The 14,677-nt window shown below is 41.4% G+C and overlaps 1 protein-coding gene across 1 annotated transcript in view; it reads left to right on the top strand.

The window, feature by feature from the left end:
• The window catches only part of FTO (FTO alpha-ketoglutarate dependent dioxygenase), a 254,756-nt gene that overhangs the window by 134,835 nt on the left and 105,244 nt on the right, over positions 1 to 14,677 (top strand). The gene's annotated exons all lie outside the window — the stretch shown is intronic.

The raw sequence follows: 14,677 nt of genomic DNA, 5'->3' as shown, positions 1-14,677 counted from the left end.
CACGGCCTGTAAAACACGAAAAAACGGACATGCTCCATAATTCTCGGCACAGTTCTACGGCACGGACACCCATCCATAGCCAAACTGAAAGGTGTCCGCGGCCAATAGAACTGGATAGGACCGTAATTGCGGTCCGCAATTACGAAGAATTTTTACGGTCGTGTGCATGGGGCCTAAGAAAGAGATTCTTAAGCACTCACCCAGGTAGTAGTGACTCACAGCATGTCTGCAGGCGACACAATGCGCGTTTCGCATTTGCTTCCTCAGGAGGTCTGGTGCTTGAACATAGTAGGATTGCTAGCCGTCTGCAGTCAAATGATTACTGACACACCAATACCAAAAGGAGGAGAAGGCAAGAGTGAGCGACAGCATCGGGAGGGGGAGGCAAGGGTACTTGTAGCTGTCTGCTACAAGCGGAGGCTAACACCTATAACCAGTAGTAAGAAGCCTCACACAGTGACTGGATGAAGACGCTTGGATGTGAGGTGACACTTGCTGCCTGTGAGGTGACACTTTTAGAGTGTGAGGTGAAGTTTAGTGCTGAAGAGGTGAGACTGCAGCCCTGAACTGCACACATACCTCTTCCTAGGAGCGATGGACAGGTATAGCAGGAAAGAGGGGATGGGTAGAATTGGTGAAAGCCCAGGAGCAGTAGGCGCAGTGTTATAGCAGGAGTTTGTTCTATGATTCTGAGGGGCGTAGCAGGTTTTCCTGGCACAGTGTAACAGTGATGGGGCAATGAAAGAGGAGGATGCCGGGATTGAGTTATTCAGCTCGCGGTGAAAGTCTAAATCCCGCCTCACACCAGGAAGTAAGGCAGCAGCATGGCCATCTGATCAAGGAACGTTGAGTAATGAAATATTAAACTTTTATACAGGGACTATACATGGTTCCACGTAAATGTGTTTTTGAATTCAGTTGTTTTTTTCCTGACGCCGGAGAGCCCCTTTAACTAGGTAATACAGCACACTATCAAGCATGGAACTAGATGTACTATAACCAAGTGCTGATGGTTGGGACTCTGGAAAGGCGATTTGTTTGTTTTTTGTGCCTCACTTCCAGGCCTAATGGGGAGTATATCTAATTCTATATATTTAGCCATATTTTCTGGGGCTTTAACATGAATAGACCTGGGTCCTTTATATGTACGGCTGAATAGGATGATGTACCTGAACAGCAGCAGTAGTATTGATTTCAGATAAGTAATGCAATCTTCTCATACAGATTATACTACATAGCATACATAAGGGAAACATAATTACCCTTTATAAAACGTATACATTTATAATGCATACTTACCAGCTACCCAAATCGCAGGACATTTAAACAAAAAAATTATAATTCCCCAAGTTTATCAGCTGAAATGTTTTCTTTCTTCATAACATAACTTGTTCAGACTATGATAGTAGCACTGAGAGAGCAAATAATCTCGGCATCACTGGACCCCAAATAAGTCATATTTTATAGGAGTGGGAGACTAGCTCATCAGCAGGCAAATATTAAAAGATTATTCCCGTTAAAGTCATTTATGGCATATCCACGAGATAAGACCCTCACCCATGTTGAGAACTGGGGTCAGCCATGTCTAGAAAGCGTTCCGTAACTCTCCTAGAAGTGATTTGGGAGAGCCATGCACATGCGTGACCACTGACCACCTCTCCGTTCATTCTCTGCGGACTCCAATTCTTGACAAAGTTGCAGGTCCCAAAGCTAGGACAGCATCTATCAGACATTTCTTAGATGGAAATAACCCTTTGAGATTCATTTTAACTGACCGTTTTGACGTTGCAAGAATATACCGATATATCTGCCCTACAGCGAACTTGCCTTTTAATCCAACTTACAATTGTCATCAGTTAGCCATACTGTAATGACGGGGTAGGGAGACAGACAGGTGAGCCCTAATCTACCCGCCACTCAGTCCCTGCCTACTTGCAACGGCCCGTCCTAGGCGACATCGTACCACTGGGCGACGGTCCCTACGCTCAATAAGTGCACGACAGACAAACAGACAAGGGTACACAGAAGCTAAGGGAAATGGGGCAGTTGCCCACGGCAACACAGTGAGCAACAAGAGTAGTGAACGAGCCGAGTCAAACCAGGAGTGCACGAGGTACAAATCGCAGAGCAGGAGCGTAGTCAGTAAAGCCAGGGTCAAAAATGAAGCAAGGTCAATAATCATAGCAGGAGCAGCAGAGCCAGGAAACACAAAAGAATCACAGGCAAAGGAGGAGCAGGAAATGCAGGTATAAATAGACAGAGGGCGGGAGCTAGCTCCATCTGGCCAGGCTGTGATAGGCTCTCCCACTCCTCAGCCTCCCAGCCTGAGTGGTAGAAGATCGTGTCACTCTCTCAGACTTAGGAGCAGGTGCAGACTGATTACCCACGGGCGTCGACACAGAAGCTGTGTCTGGCAGATCCTTTACACATACTACATGACTGTCTGAGGGCCTAGTCCAGTAGTTATAAGGCTGGTGTCATGTAGCTGTGATAGGGCTTCATTTTAGTACCCATATTATAGACATGCCATTTGGACCCCCAGTACTTCTATGGAACTGAACTCAAAACACTATAAAACCCTATGATGATCTAAGTTTGGCTCGAGGGTCTGAGTCTTGCGGCTGTAATATGGACCCTAAAATGCGTCAGTATTACAGCCTTGTAAAACCAGACTAATAATCGTCTGTGCCAGCGAACATATGGGTCACAATCCCTTATTTTTGTTGTACTTTATATTATAGAAAAGCTGAGTTGCTATATGAATCGGCACTATAGTGTATTCTCCATATAGGACTGTTATTTAATGTCTTATAATAACAAGGGCCTCAAAGTGATTAGTAGATTGTTTGGATTGGACTGTGTTCACATTTTCAACTTTTAACATTATAACAAAGGTGGAGTTGAAAAAACCCCAAAAATAATCATAAATCTCCAAATATTCATACCTATGTCCATGTGCCTGTGTTTCTATACAGTAGCTGAGTATGTCTGCTGACTAAGTTAAAACCCTAACAAGCTTTTTGACCTTTGGGTCGCCAGTTCTTCTCACACCCCTCCTCCTCCTCCCACTGCCACTGTTCTCAGCATCCCATGCTACTCAGTTACAATTGAATACACAAAAGAATTTGATCTTTCATCAGACTGGCCACATTCCCCTTCTTTGGCCTAATAATGTGTCGTAACTGGATATATTACTTCTACGCAGCAATGCAGTGCAAAAGAAAGAGACGGAGCTGATTATTAACCCATTCACTTTGTTGTCTGCCTTCATGTCCTGCTTTGCAATCTTCCTAAGTATATAGATGTCTTCATTCCTTCATGTGGCCTTATTTATCCTGGTTGGCGTGTAGACTGTTAATGGTGTATCATTATCTATAGGACATTACAATCTTTTGTAACACATTAAGTATTAGTTGGCGTGACATTAATTAATGCCTCCAATAATGGAATTCTTCACATCAGCTTGGGTATAAACACGTTAACTAGGCTTAGACATTATCTCTTTGGTGCCACGAGTGATGGGCACACCTTTCCCATAGCACCCTCCAGTGTAATATAACATTAAGAATTTCTTCTTAATAACGGACATTGGATCCGAACATCAGAAACGTTGACAAAAAGGGACAGACTCAATTACCAGTGACGGGAGGCTGGGGGCTCCCTCCGATCCATCCAAATGGACCAATTGTGTTCCCAGTTGACCTCTTGACATCGAAAGAAAAATGGCTGATTAATTCTCTTCCCCCTGTTACTCCCTCCCGCCTCACCACCTCGATAAACTTGTTTAGATTTCCCAGCCTGCAAAGAATGTTAAGTGAGGCGTGTTTCAAAGAAGGGGGAGAAAGAGAAGGGAAATATGATCGGAAAACAATGATGTCCTGGTCCCCCTGCAGACACAAAGCAGAAAGCTGTCATTCAATCTGTACCGACAGTGTGCAGAATCCAATATAAGATAAATGATTTCTCCCTACACTTCACCTTTCTGCCATAGTGCTTCTCCCACTCACCTGCAGCCAGCCTGACGCCAGGCTAAATGAGCAATCCTGCAATCAAAAGTATCTTCTTTTTTCTCTTAGTCTCAAATTCAACTTTGCGTTCATTTCTAGTTCATTGCCTGCAGTCCCTAAGATCCATTTCTACAGACCCGGATAATTAAACTGTCTATGTCTGCCCTTGTCCAGAAATCAGTAGACATTCCAGTGATTGAAATGCGACATTCACTCCTACCTGATATCAAAGACGAAAAAACAATACTAAACAATTATCTCTCTTCTCCCGAATATTCGTTAATCTGTTCAACGTTGAAGGGAAGACACGATCAGTGGCAAAGAAAATCCTTTAGAAGTAAAACTGAATTCTTGTCAAGTCGGTTTGTCTGCTTACGGATTCATTATTATACATTGGTGTATTCTGTGTTTAAAGGATTAAAGATATAAAATAAGTCGTTTTAATTTCCTCTGCGTTGTCATGTTGATCCCCATTGTCTTTAATGTTGGGCTACCAGAATCCCATTTGCTGTGTAGTAGATATCTCTGGAAGTGAGAGGCATCAACTGCAACGCCTACACTCACTTCTGTATTGACATGTCCCTTGTGCCTTTCCCTAGTTTATGTAAATTTTATTAGAACGGGAAGTATGGCAACAAAAGGATACAAAACATACTTTAGTTTGTCTTTTGTAAAGATGGACAAAAACTTTGCAGATTGCCAGCGATTGTCTAGCTGTGAAATCACAACCGAACATTCTCCTTCTCTTCCACCAATGCCTATATTGTTGTAGAGTCTAGTGCCGAAACAAAGATCTGACCTCCAATGACTTTTACCTTTTTGTCACTATAGGCACAGGTCTGCTTCGATGCTCGCTGATAGGAGCTTTGACACAGGCCTAGAAATGAACACGTAAGGCCCTGTTCACACTGAGTTTTTCGCAGGCAAACTTTGACCTGCCCGCACTCTTTGCCACATTTTTTGCGGCGTTATTCACTGCGTTTTTCGGCTGCAGCCATTGAGAGCCGTGGGCAAAAATCGGCCGTTTTTTTAGCGCAGTTTCTGACGCGGTTTCAAAAATAGAGCCAAAAGACTCTGTGTGAACATACCCTAATGCACACAACCGTTGTGCCACTCGGGCCGTTTTTGAAGGCATCCGAGTGGCACCTGATAGTCTTCACGGACCGATTCACTTTAGCAGGTGAATCGAGTTCGTGAAAAATGGTCAGAGTCTCCGATCCCAGGAAAGATAGAACATGTCCTATCTTTGTCCTATGTCCTATTTTTCCTCGGATCACTGACGGGACTCGGATGGCACACACGGTCATGTGCATGAGGCGTAAGGGTGAGTTCAGATGTGACAGAATTGCTTATTTACAGTACAATACATGTGAGTGGGGTTTCATTCACATGAATTCAGAGCATGCTGCAGATTTTCTCTGCAGATTTTATTGCAAAATTTTATTGCGGATTTCATCTCAAATATCTGCAACGTCTGGCCTTCTAGGTGACCACTAGACCACCAGGTACCTGATAATTAACCCACTAAAGTAATGCTAGTAATAATGCTCCAGACTGCAATGGAATTGTTTATTTATGCACTAGACATCTAGAAAATATTATTATCAGCCTAATAGACACCAGGAGTTTTGAAGGGTTTTCTGACAAGTTATTTTTGGCCATAAATTTCTGTTTGGTGGGGGTGCCATTGGAAGTCACGGTTCTGTGAACCCATTTTTGCTATATAAGCCCATAAACACAAAAGGGATTTGGCTCTCCCCCTTCTTCTCCTCTTTGCAGTCCAGCTTCTGCAGCCAGGGGTTACGTGGCCTCCGTTTTCTGCGTAGATGGGGTCCCGTATGTGAGAACCACACCCATCAGACAATTATGGCATATACTATGGATATGTCATGAATGTCTCTTTTCAGAATACCACTTTATTCCACTTGAGACCAGGAAATATATTACTGACCCTCTAGACACCAGGAATGTTAATATTTATTAATATTGCATATATAATGTATGAAATAATATTCATACATAATATATGCAATAAAAGTGTACAACTTCTTGTATTGCACTTACTTATATAGTCCATCCTTTAATTGTGCATGTGCAGATCGCTATGAGCGGCGTCCGTGTATAGGACCCAAATTATATCCCATGATGATGTTAATATGTCCCAGCTTTTCTTCACTTCTACCCACTCTAGTATTGTTTACAAGGAGGGCAGCTCTGCCGAAACTCTGAATAGGGGAGTAATAAGGTTGTTATGACCTGTTATTGCATAACGATTTTAAGAATCCAGGTGACATTTTTATGACACCTGTGCGCTGCTCTCTCTATCTACTTCTATGGGAATTACTATAACAGCCGAGAACTGGATCTGTTCTCCAGATAGGTGCAGGTCCCTGAGTTGGTACACGCACATATGGCCGCTTTTACACAAACTTATTTTTTATCAGTATTTCCATTCCTTTTTTTCCTTTCTGTAATGTAAATCAATAAGACTATTCACATGTTTGTATAAAATATGCAAGTCTTTTGAAAACGCAGCATGCACTACGGTACTCTCATCCGTATTGTGGATGGAAAACATCTATTGAGAGTGATTCAAATACGGTTGCATCCATATATGGTCCGTATTGCATCTGTATATCATCAGTATTTCATCCGTATTACATCCATTTTTCAACGGGGCTGTCTTAGGCTCTGTTCACATCTGCATTCATAGGAGCAGAACAGTGAAAAAACGGATCCGTCACATGATGGCAACCCAGCCTATCAGACATCTAGGGCATATCCTTTGACTATACTATGAATGTTTGAGATGGGAAAGTTAACCTATGGTTTGAAGGCAAATGTATATAGTAATTGCAGTACCTATCATTCTCTAATATACTCTTGCAACACGACTCTTACAAAATATCTTAAACACCTATTTTGTAACCATACAATTTAACTCGGGTGGAATTTTTTCTCACAACATAATTGCTATTTGTTACAAGCATACAACTGAGCATCACCAAGCCCTATCTGCTCCGAAAAGGGACTAGCCTATGAACCACAGGCTCTCAGCACTGGAGGACTGTAGTCTATGATATCAATGGGCACCCTCCAATGCTTTCTATCTCCTGTAGATGCCCAATGACAGATAACTGATGGGCTGAGGGCTCCAGCAGCAGGACCACGGATCAGCTTTTATTATGGGGGTACTTCAAACTGAGAAGGATTTGTCCAAACAGGTTCAAGTCAGCTTTCCGTATTGTTTTGTAGCTTTTTTTCTTTTTTGCAATATTTTGGGTTTCTAAGTTAAATTTTTGTTTCTAGCTTTTTTGGCCCATTATAGGAGTTGCAGTTTTTAGGGTGTTCTCTACCCATTGACCTCAGTTTTTGGAAGAGTTTTTAGGCTGGGTTCCCACATAGTGTAAACGCTGCGGAATTCCCGCAACAAAATTCTGTGCGGTGAAATCCGCAGCGTATTACACTAGCAGCAGACTGAATGATTTTGAACTAATCTCATCCACACGCTGCAGAAAAACTCAGCTGAGAAAACGGTCACAAACTGACCTGCGGTGCGTTATTTAATCCGCAGCATAAATTGACATGTTGTGGATTTGTTCTGCGATTTTTGCGGTGGAAAATTCTGCCGCAAAAATCACAATTCTGAAAAAAAAACAACATTTTTTTTTTTCAATTTAATAAAAAAGTCTATACTTACACCCCTGGCGTTGTCACAACGACTGCTCCTTGTTTCCCCAGCTGAAGCCCGGCTTCCTGGGATGACATTTCATCCCGTGTGACTGCTGCAGCCAACCACAGGCTGTTGCAGTCACATGGGCTTCAGAGTCATCACAGAAGGCCGGACTACGCGGAGAACAGAGGGACGTGTCGCTTTGGCAACGCCTGTAAAGGGTTGGGTTTTTTTGTTTGTTTTTTTAACTACGTTTTCATCAGCGGCGATTCCGGATGAAAATCTGCACCACAATTTGGTTCATTTTCGGATAGGCTTCATACTTTTATGGAACATACCCTTAGGCTACATTCACACGAGCGTGTTCGAATTAAAAAAAACAGACCATATTTCCTGCATGTCATGAGGCATCAGTGTGCGTTCTGTGAGGCATCTGTGTGCTTTGCGTGTGGCATCCGTTTTTCACATCTGTGATTATTCTCGGCAAGCACTTTTTTTTCCTTCTCTGCATCTCTTTAGCAACTGATGCGTGAAACACAGATATCGTCCGTGTGCTGTCCGTGTTTTTCACGCACCCATAAACTTCAATGGACGACATGGTCCGCAAAAACAGTCCAATAGTGCAGACCAATAATGCAGTGAGTCTCACGCAACGGACACACGCTGCGTGAAAACTCACACATGTCTGAATAGCCCCATTGATTTGCATGGGTTTATGTGCTGTCCGTTATTTCAACGACCAGCACACGGATAAGGAACACGCTCGTCTGAATGAGCCCTTAGAGTATTTTTGGGTGAAGGAGGCCATAGGCAAATACTATCTGCTGCTACTCTTGATATTTTGAGCTATAATAATTTATTTTCTATTGTATCTTTTTAAGACAATCACAGGATTATGAGAATGGATGTGCAGAAATCTGCTCATTTAATAAGTGTTTGCTTTGGATTGATGTATATTGTTCCGGGAACATTGAGCACAGTGGCATTGTGTTTCATGTATCAAACTTAATGTGAATAAAATCTCTGACACATACCGTGAGGTTTTTTTTTAACTAACTGCGTGGCTTCTGAACTTTCGCCCTGCCCTAATTACCTGCCCTGTTATTATTACATCTAATAAATTGCAGAATACCACAACTGGTTTCCAACCTTTCATGTTGATTTATTGGCACTGGGAGGATCCTGACTTCATTTAACAAAGTTTTATTATTATTATTTTGCAAACCGCTGTCAGGGAAAAAATAACTACATTAGAGGATGGTTATTAAGCCACAAATATGTCAATTTAATAGTGAATTATCATTAGCGATTCTACTAATTCAGTTCCTTACAGGTTTAGGCTTTCATAAAAGAAACAATCTGGCAGGATGGAATGTGCAAAGAAATGTTGATTTCAAAGTGACTCTTAAAAAACAGAACCTGACAGCTTGATATTAAATCAGCAAAATGCTGCTTTATTATTCCCTCCACATTTCTACATTCTGGAGCTCGTGTATAGAAGGTGTCTGTGATGGGAAATGTCCTAATTTAATCATTAAAAATGGTGCATGTACTCACTCCTTGTGCATTAAAGCCGTTTAGTCCACCCTAGACCATCATTCCAAAATTCTATGATGATTCATTTCTTAATATATATTTAAAGCAGTTGGAGCTTTGTTTTTCTGCAAATCCCCTGCTTCGCCTTAGAGGTAAATAATACAATCCTACCACCAATAGGGGGCGCTTTGGAGCTTATGCAGTAAGCTCCCTAGGAACGTTTAGCTCCCTGCTATATCTTAAAGGGACAAGCTTATGTCCACTGGTCAGTGCTTACCCTTTGGCTGATCACTTCTGATTTTTTTTAAAACCTGTTCAAAACTGCCACACCTTGCCTGAATAAATAGTTTTTTTTTGATCCTGTAAACCCATTGGCGACATGTGACGTAACTGTACGTCACAGCCGCCAAGTGGGAGTATTAAGCAGGCTCATGGGCCGAGCCTGATCGATACTAAGTGGGTGTCGGCTGAAACAAACACCTGACACCATACTGGAATGACCGGGATTGGCGATAACTCTGAATCCGACCGTTTAACCACTTAGCTACTGCAGTCAATATTACGGCAGCATCTAAGCCATTTGAACCATGGGGGGTGCAATCGCAGGGTACCAATAGTTGTTATGGCAGTCTGGGGGCCTAATGAAGTCTCACGGTCTGCCATCTTTCTGCCTCTATTAAGCCCTCCCAGAGGGCAATAATAAGTATTGCAGTGTATTGTACCAGCAAACAATTCTATTCAAAGTAAAAAAAACTTTAGAAAGCACAAAAATATTGAACGTAAAAATACTGTATTCTCATTCATTGCTCAAAGTAAAAAATAAAAAAGTAAACATAATTGGTATTGCCGCATCTGTAAAAGTCAGAACTATTAAAATATCACGTTATTTAACCTGCCTAATGAATGCCGTAGGAAAAGAAAAATCACAATTTCGAGAATTGCTGTTTTTTTGGTCACCTCGCTTCCCCCGAAAAAATATAATAACAGGAAATTGAAAAGTTGTATATACCCCAAAATTGTACCAATAAAAACTACAGCTCGACTTGCAAAAAAAAAAATCCCTCACACCGTTCCATCGACGGAAAAATAAACAAGTTACGGGTTTCAGAATATGGCGACATAAATTTTTTTAACAAATTGCTTTTTCTTTGTAAAAGCAGTAAAAATAACTATATAAATTTGGTATCGCCATAATTGTATTGACTCGCAGAATAAAGTTAACATGTCATTTTTACCGCATGGTGAGCGCCGTAATGACAAAACACACCAAAGTTTTCTCAGTGCACTTTATAGTACTTTAAATAGTGACATTAAAAACGACAACTCGTCCTGCAAAAAAATAAGCTCTCATACGGCTATGCGCTTAAGGTGTTTGTTGTTTTACTGCTGCGGATTTGATCCGGACGGTTCCCTACAGTTACCCGTGGATCGCTGCCTGCCGTGACCTGTATCTGTCTTATCGCGTTGCATGAACTCTGCCGGGCCTTACCCGGATGTGTACGACCAGGCTTCGGTTTATTCACTCCGATACATTGCTTCGGAAATACCATCTGCAGGCCATCGGTGGTTGCTTTTGGAGACTACTAAGAGGATGTGACCTGGAGATTCCATGCACTAAGTGCATAGTTTTAGATGAAAATTGCAGAATCCCCTAGACTCTGACCCTCTGTTTTAGCCTAATAGTGACATAGTGCGTCTACGCTCCTGTCCCAAGGCCTGACCTTGACATATTGGCTACCTGTCCTATCCTGGAATTTGTCCAGCCCTGCCTTAAAGGGGTATTCCGTTTTCAGTGAATCAAGGTTATTCTTTGTGTCATTACAAGTTATGAAATTTTCTAATATACCTTCAGTATCTATTCCCCACAGTTTACAAGATCTCTGTTTGCAGTCATTCAATAGCAACCTTCATTTTTTCCATCTAGTGGATAAAGATATTTCCTGGTCACGTGATGGACACGCAGGAGCACTGCTCATTAGCCTTTGTGATTAACACATGACCAGGTAAAAACATATCCATTGAATAATCTTTATTTGGTGAAACTGGAATACTCCTTTAAGGCCCAAGCCCATTATAGCCTTAAAGGGGTTCTGCTACGGCAACTTTTTTTTTTTTTTTACATTTATGCTCTGTCCTGACTAGCTGTTTCCAACGCTCCCATTTATTCCGAACTTTTTTTGTTTGTGACTTTTTATTGACCGCTACCTACATTTACAGGATGACCTTACTCCGTAATGGCCGGATAGTTGGCCGGTGTGGTTTCAATATGTCTGCTATCTTATAGATGGTACAAGATCCCATAACAAATAGGTCAAGAAAGATGACAAATAGTTTCTTTTTTGAAGAAGAGTTATTAAAATATAAAGTAATATACTTGTGGAAGAGGAATAAGCCTTTCTTACACTTTAGAAAATATAATGCTTTGCATATCCATTTATTTATTGAGCAGAGAGACGAGGCTGGATACAAGGTAGGAATCTATTTCACATCATTGTCTCTTTTGTTTCATAGTTGGAAGGAGTTCTTCAAACTCAATAAAAACGGAGCGTAATAAATCACATTGTTTGGACAACATTCTATTTCTGTAATGTGATTTATTTCCTGCATAACAACTCTTTTCTACATGGTAGATGTCCTCTTTGAAGGAATTACTGGCTTTCTAAATTGTTGCTGAAGGCTAGAAAATAGACTCTTGTTACCCTCCAAAGCTACAAATTGTGATGAAATTGTGGGCTCTCTGTTCTGTAATTTGCTTTTAATGTTCCACATCAAGATTTCTGTTTTATTTATTTTCCCCGACAGATTTGTCAACATTTTCAAGCACAATCTAAAAAGGCCAGTGTGCTGCTGACCAAGTTTTAAAGGGTTGGTCTTTGTTATACCCACTTGTAGTTGGCATGTGTGATATATACAGACAGAAAACCTGACCTGCTAATGTGCTGGTTATACACCTACTGGGCTCATTAGAAGAGAGCTTAGAACACCTTTATAAGTAGCACAGGATGAGGATTTTTTTTTTGCCTCTAAATATAAATAATGTTTTCATTCACTGAAAGCAAGCCTAGATTTTGAAAACTGTAATGAATTGAAACACTAAGTATATTACACAGTTGCATCAGTTATCAAAACTTAAAGTGTAAAATTGTTAATTTTTTCTTTAAAATGTACAACTTGTTTGTATGTAGATGCTTCTGGAGGTTTGTGCTATTGGAAATAAAGTAGTGACCATGTGGCAGACATATTTATCAGAATGTTAAAAAAAAATTGTTAAAGAGGACCTGTTAGGTCCCCAAAAAAAGCTAAATCAACGCCATGCCTTTATTCCTGCCCTCCTCTGATTGCAGAGCCATGTTTTTTAACTCTCTACATTTAAGGGGGGGAAAAAAGGCCCTGCAATCAGGGGGAAGGCAGGAATAATTTTGGGGACCTGCCAGGTCCTCATTAAAGGGAATGTGTCATCAAAAAGCGTCCTATTGTTGGAATAAAGTTCTTTATATTTTTGTTTTCAAATCATCTGTACTTTTCAATATTAAAAAATAATCCTAAAATCTTGTAATTTTCACACTGGCCACTGAGCCTCACAGAATGCTGACACTTCCTGTTCTGCAGAGATCACTTCTCAGCAGTCATCTCATTATGATCACAGGTAGGATTACAATGACCGGTAAGGCCCCTTGCAAACGATGGCCGCGGACAGCCACCTGCATTTGCGGGCCGTGCTCCCATATAAAGTATGGGAGCCCGGCCGTAAAAAGCAAAAAATAAGACCTGTACTATCTTTTGCGGAGCCTTTCTTCAGCACGTACACCTTTTTGTTTTTAAAATATGGTATGTTTTATATTAACTAGCACACAAAACTACAAAATAATTTTTGTCAGTTCACATGAAGTTTTTGTTTTATTACATTTTTTTTTTTTAGTTATACAGATCCATATACTATAGGTAGATAGTTAGAATCCTATTAATTGTGGGATTATCATTAGGGTGCAGTCACAGGCGGCAGATATTTTTGCAGAAATTTCTTCGATTTGAAAATCTGTTCCATTCATGTGAATGTGGTTGTTTCTGCAGCAGCTGCATGGATTTTTGCAAGTTCCATTCAGATGAATTTCACAGATTTTCAGTCACAGAAATTTCTGCAACAAAATCTGCCACGTGTGACTGCTCCCTTAGGGTATGATCACACAGGACAATTACGCTGCTTAAAAGTACACAGCATATACGTCTCGGAAGCCGCAGGCAATCCCGCCCGAAAAACCGCACCAAGTTGGGGTGCTGTTTTTCGGGCGGAATGTCGTCTGCAGAAATACTGCAGGAATAAATTTTAAAAAAGCTTATACTTACCAGCCACGCGTTGTCATGGCGACGTGTCCCTCTTCTGAATGCCTTTTGGTCTTGAGGGATGATGCTGTAGTCCATGTGACCGCTGTAGCCTTTGATTGGCTGCAGCAGTCACATGGGATGAAACCTCATCCCAGGAGGCGGGGCTGTGCTCAGATCGAGGCAGTAGGACAACGGCCAGGGGTGAATATAACTTTTTTTTTTTTAAACTCAAAAACAGGTTTTTTTTTTGTTTTTTTTCTCATTTTCGGCCACAAAAGTCACAACACAGCTCTTTTGTTGCGGGTTTTACCTCCCATTGAATTAGGACATGACACTCAATATTGTGTTACTCTACACGCAAGATGTGTGCTCAAAAGAAGTCTGTACTCAAAATGCTCACCTTGGTTAATTGTGCAAGCTCGGCATGATACCGTTAAAGGTTTTACCGGATCTGTAATAGCAGTGTGTCCATTTTTGGATAATATAATGAAAAATACATGCAGAATTGGGTCCGTGGTCCTTAGTATGTTTTAAACATAGGGGGGATTTATCAACCTTCCTGCGCCTCTTTTCTGACGTAGAAAAATAGCAAAAGGGTCTTCTTATACCACCCTCGACACGTTTGTGAAAAGGGGGTGTGGCTTACCAAAAGAGGGCATGTGTGACACATTTATTGTAATTTACGCCAGCAGAAATTTTACTCTGTGGGGTGTAGCAAAGTATGAATGCTCACCACTCATCTTCGCTTTTCCCTTCTGGGTCCCCTCAGCATGTTGCGGCTCATATAACACACTGACACTGGGCAGCGTCAGGATGTCTTATGTGACGCAGGACGTCGCTTTGCATTTAAGACCCTGACCCTGACCCTGCTCGATGTTAGTACCTTGAATAAGCTGAGGAGACCCAGAGAATTTTTATAGTTTTACGTCCGATGGGGGGATGGTTGGCGCACGACCGCAGTCGCTATGCCACAGTAGTGGCGCACGGCCAGTGAAAAGCGGCAACAGATTTATTAAAAGGGCGCGAGCCTCTTAATAAATGTTGCACCTTACTCCAGCGGAGCAAAAAGCTAAGACTGGCGTATGAAACGACAGTCTTAGTCAATTTTAAACATATAGTTTATTTGGAAATACTACGC

The sequence above is a fragment of the Rhinoderma darwinii genome, chromosome 9 (assembly GCF_050947455.1).
Source record: "Rhinoderma darwinii isolate aRhiDar2 chromosome 9, aRhiDar2.hap1, whole genome shotgun sequence".
In the NCBI taxonomy this organism is placed as follows: Eukaryota; Metazoa; Chordata; class Amphibia; order Anura; family Rhinodermatidae; genus Rhinoderma; species Rhinoderma darwinii.
Note: the sequence above shows the minus strand (reverse complement) of the source record. Positions and strands in the feature narration are given on the sequence as shown.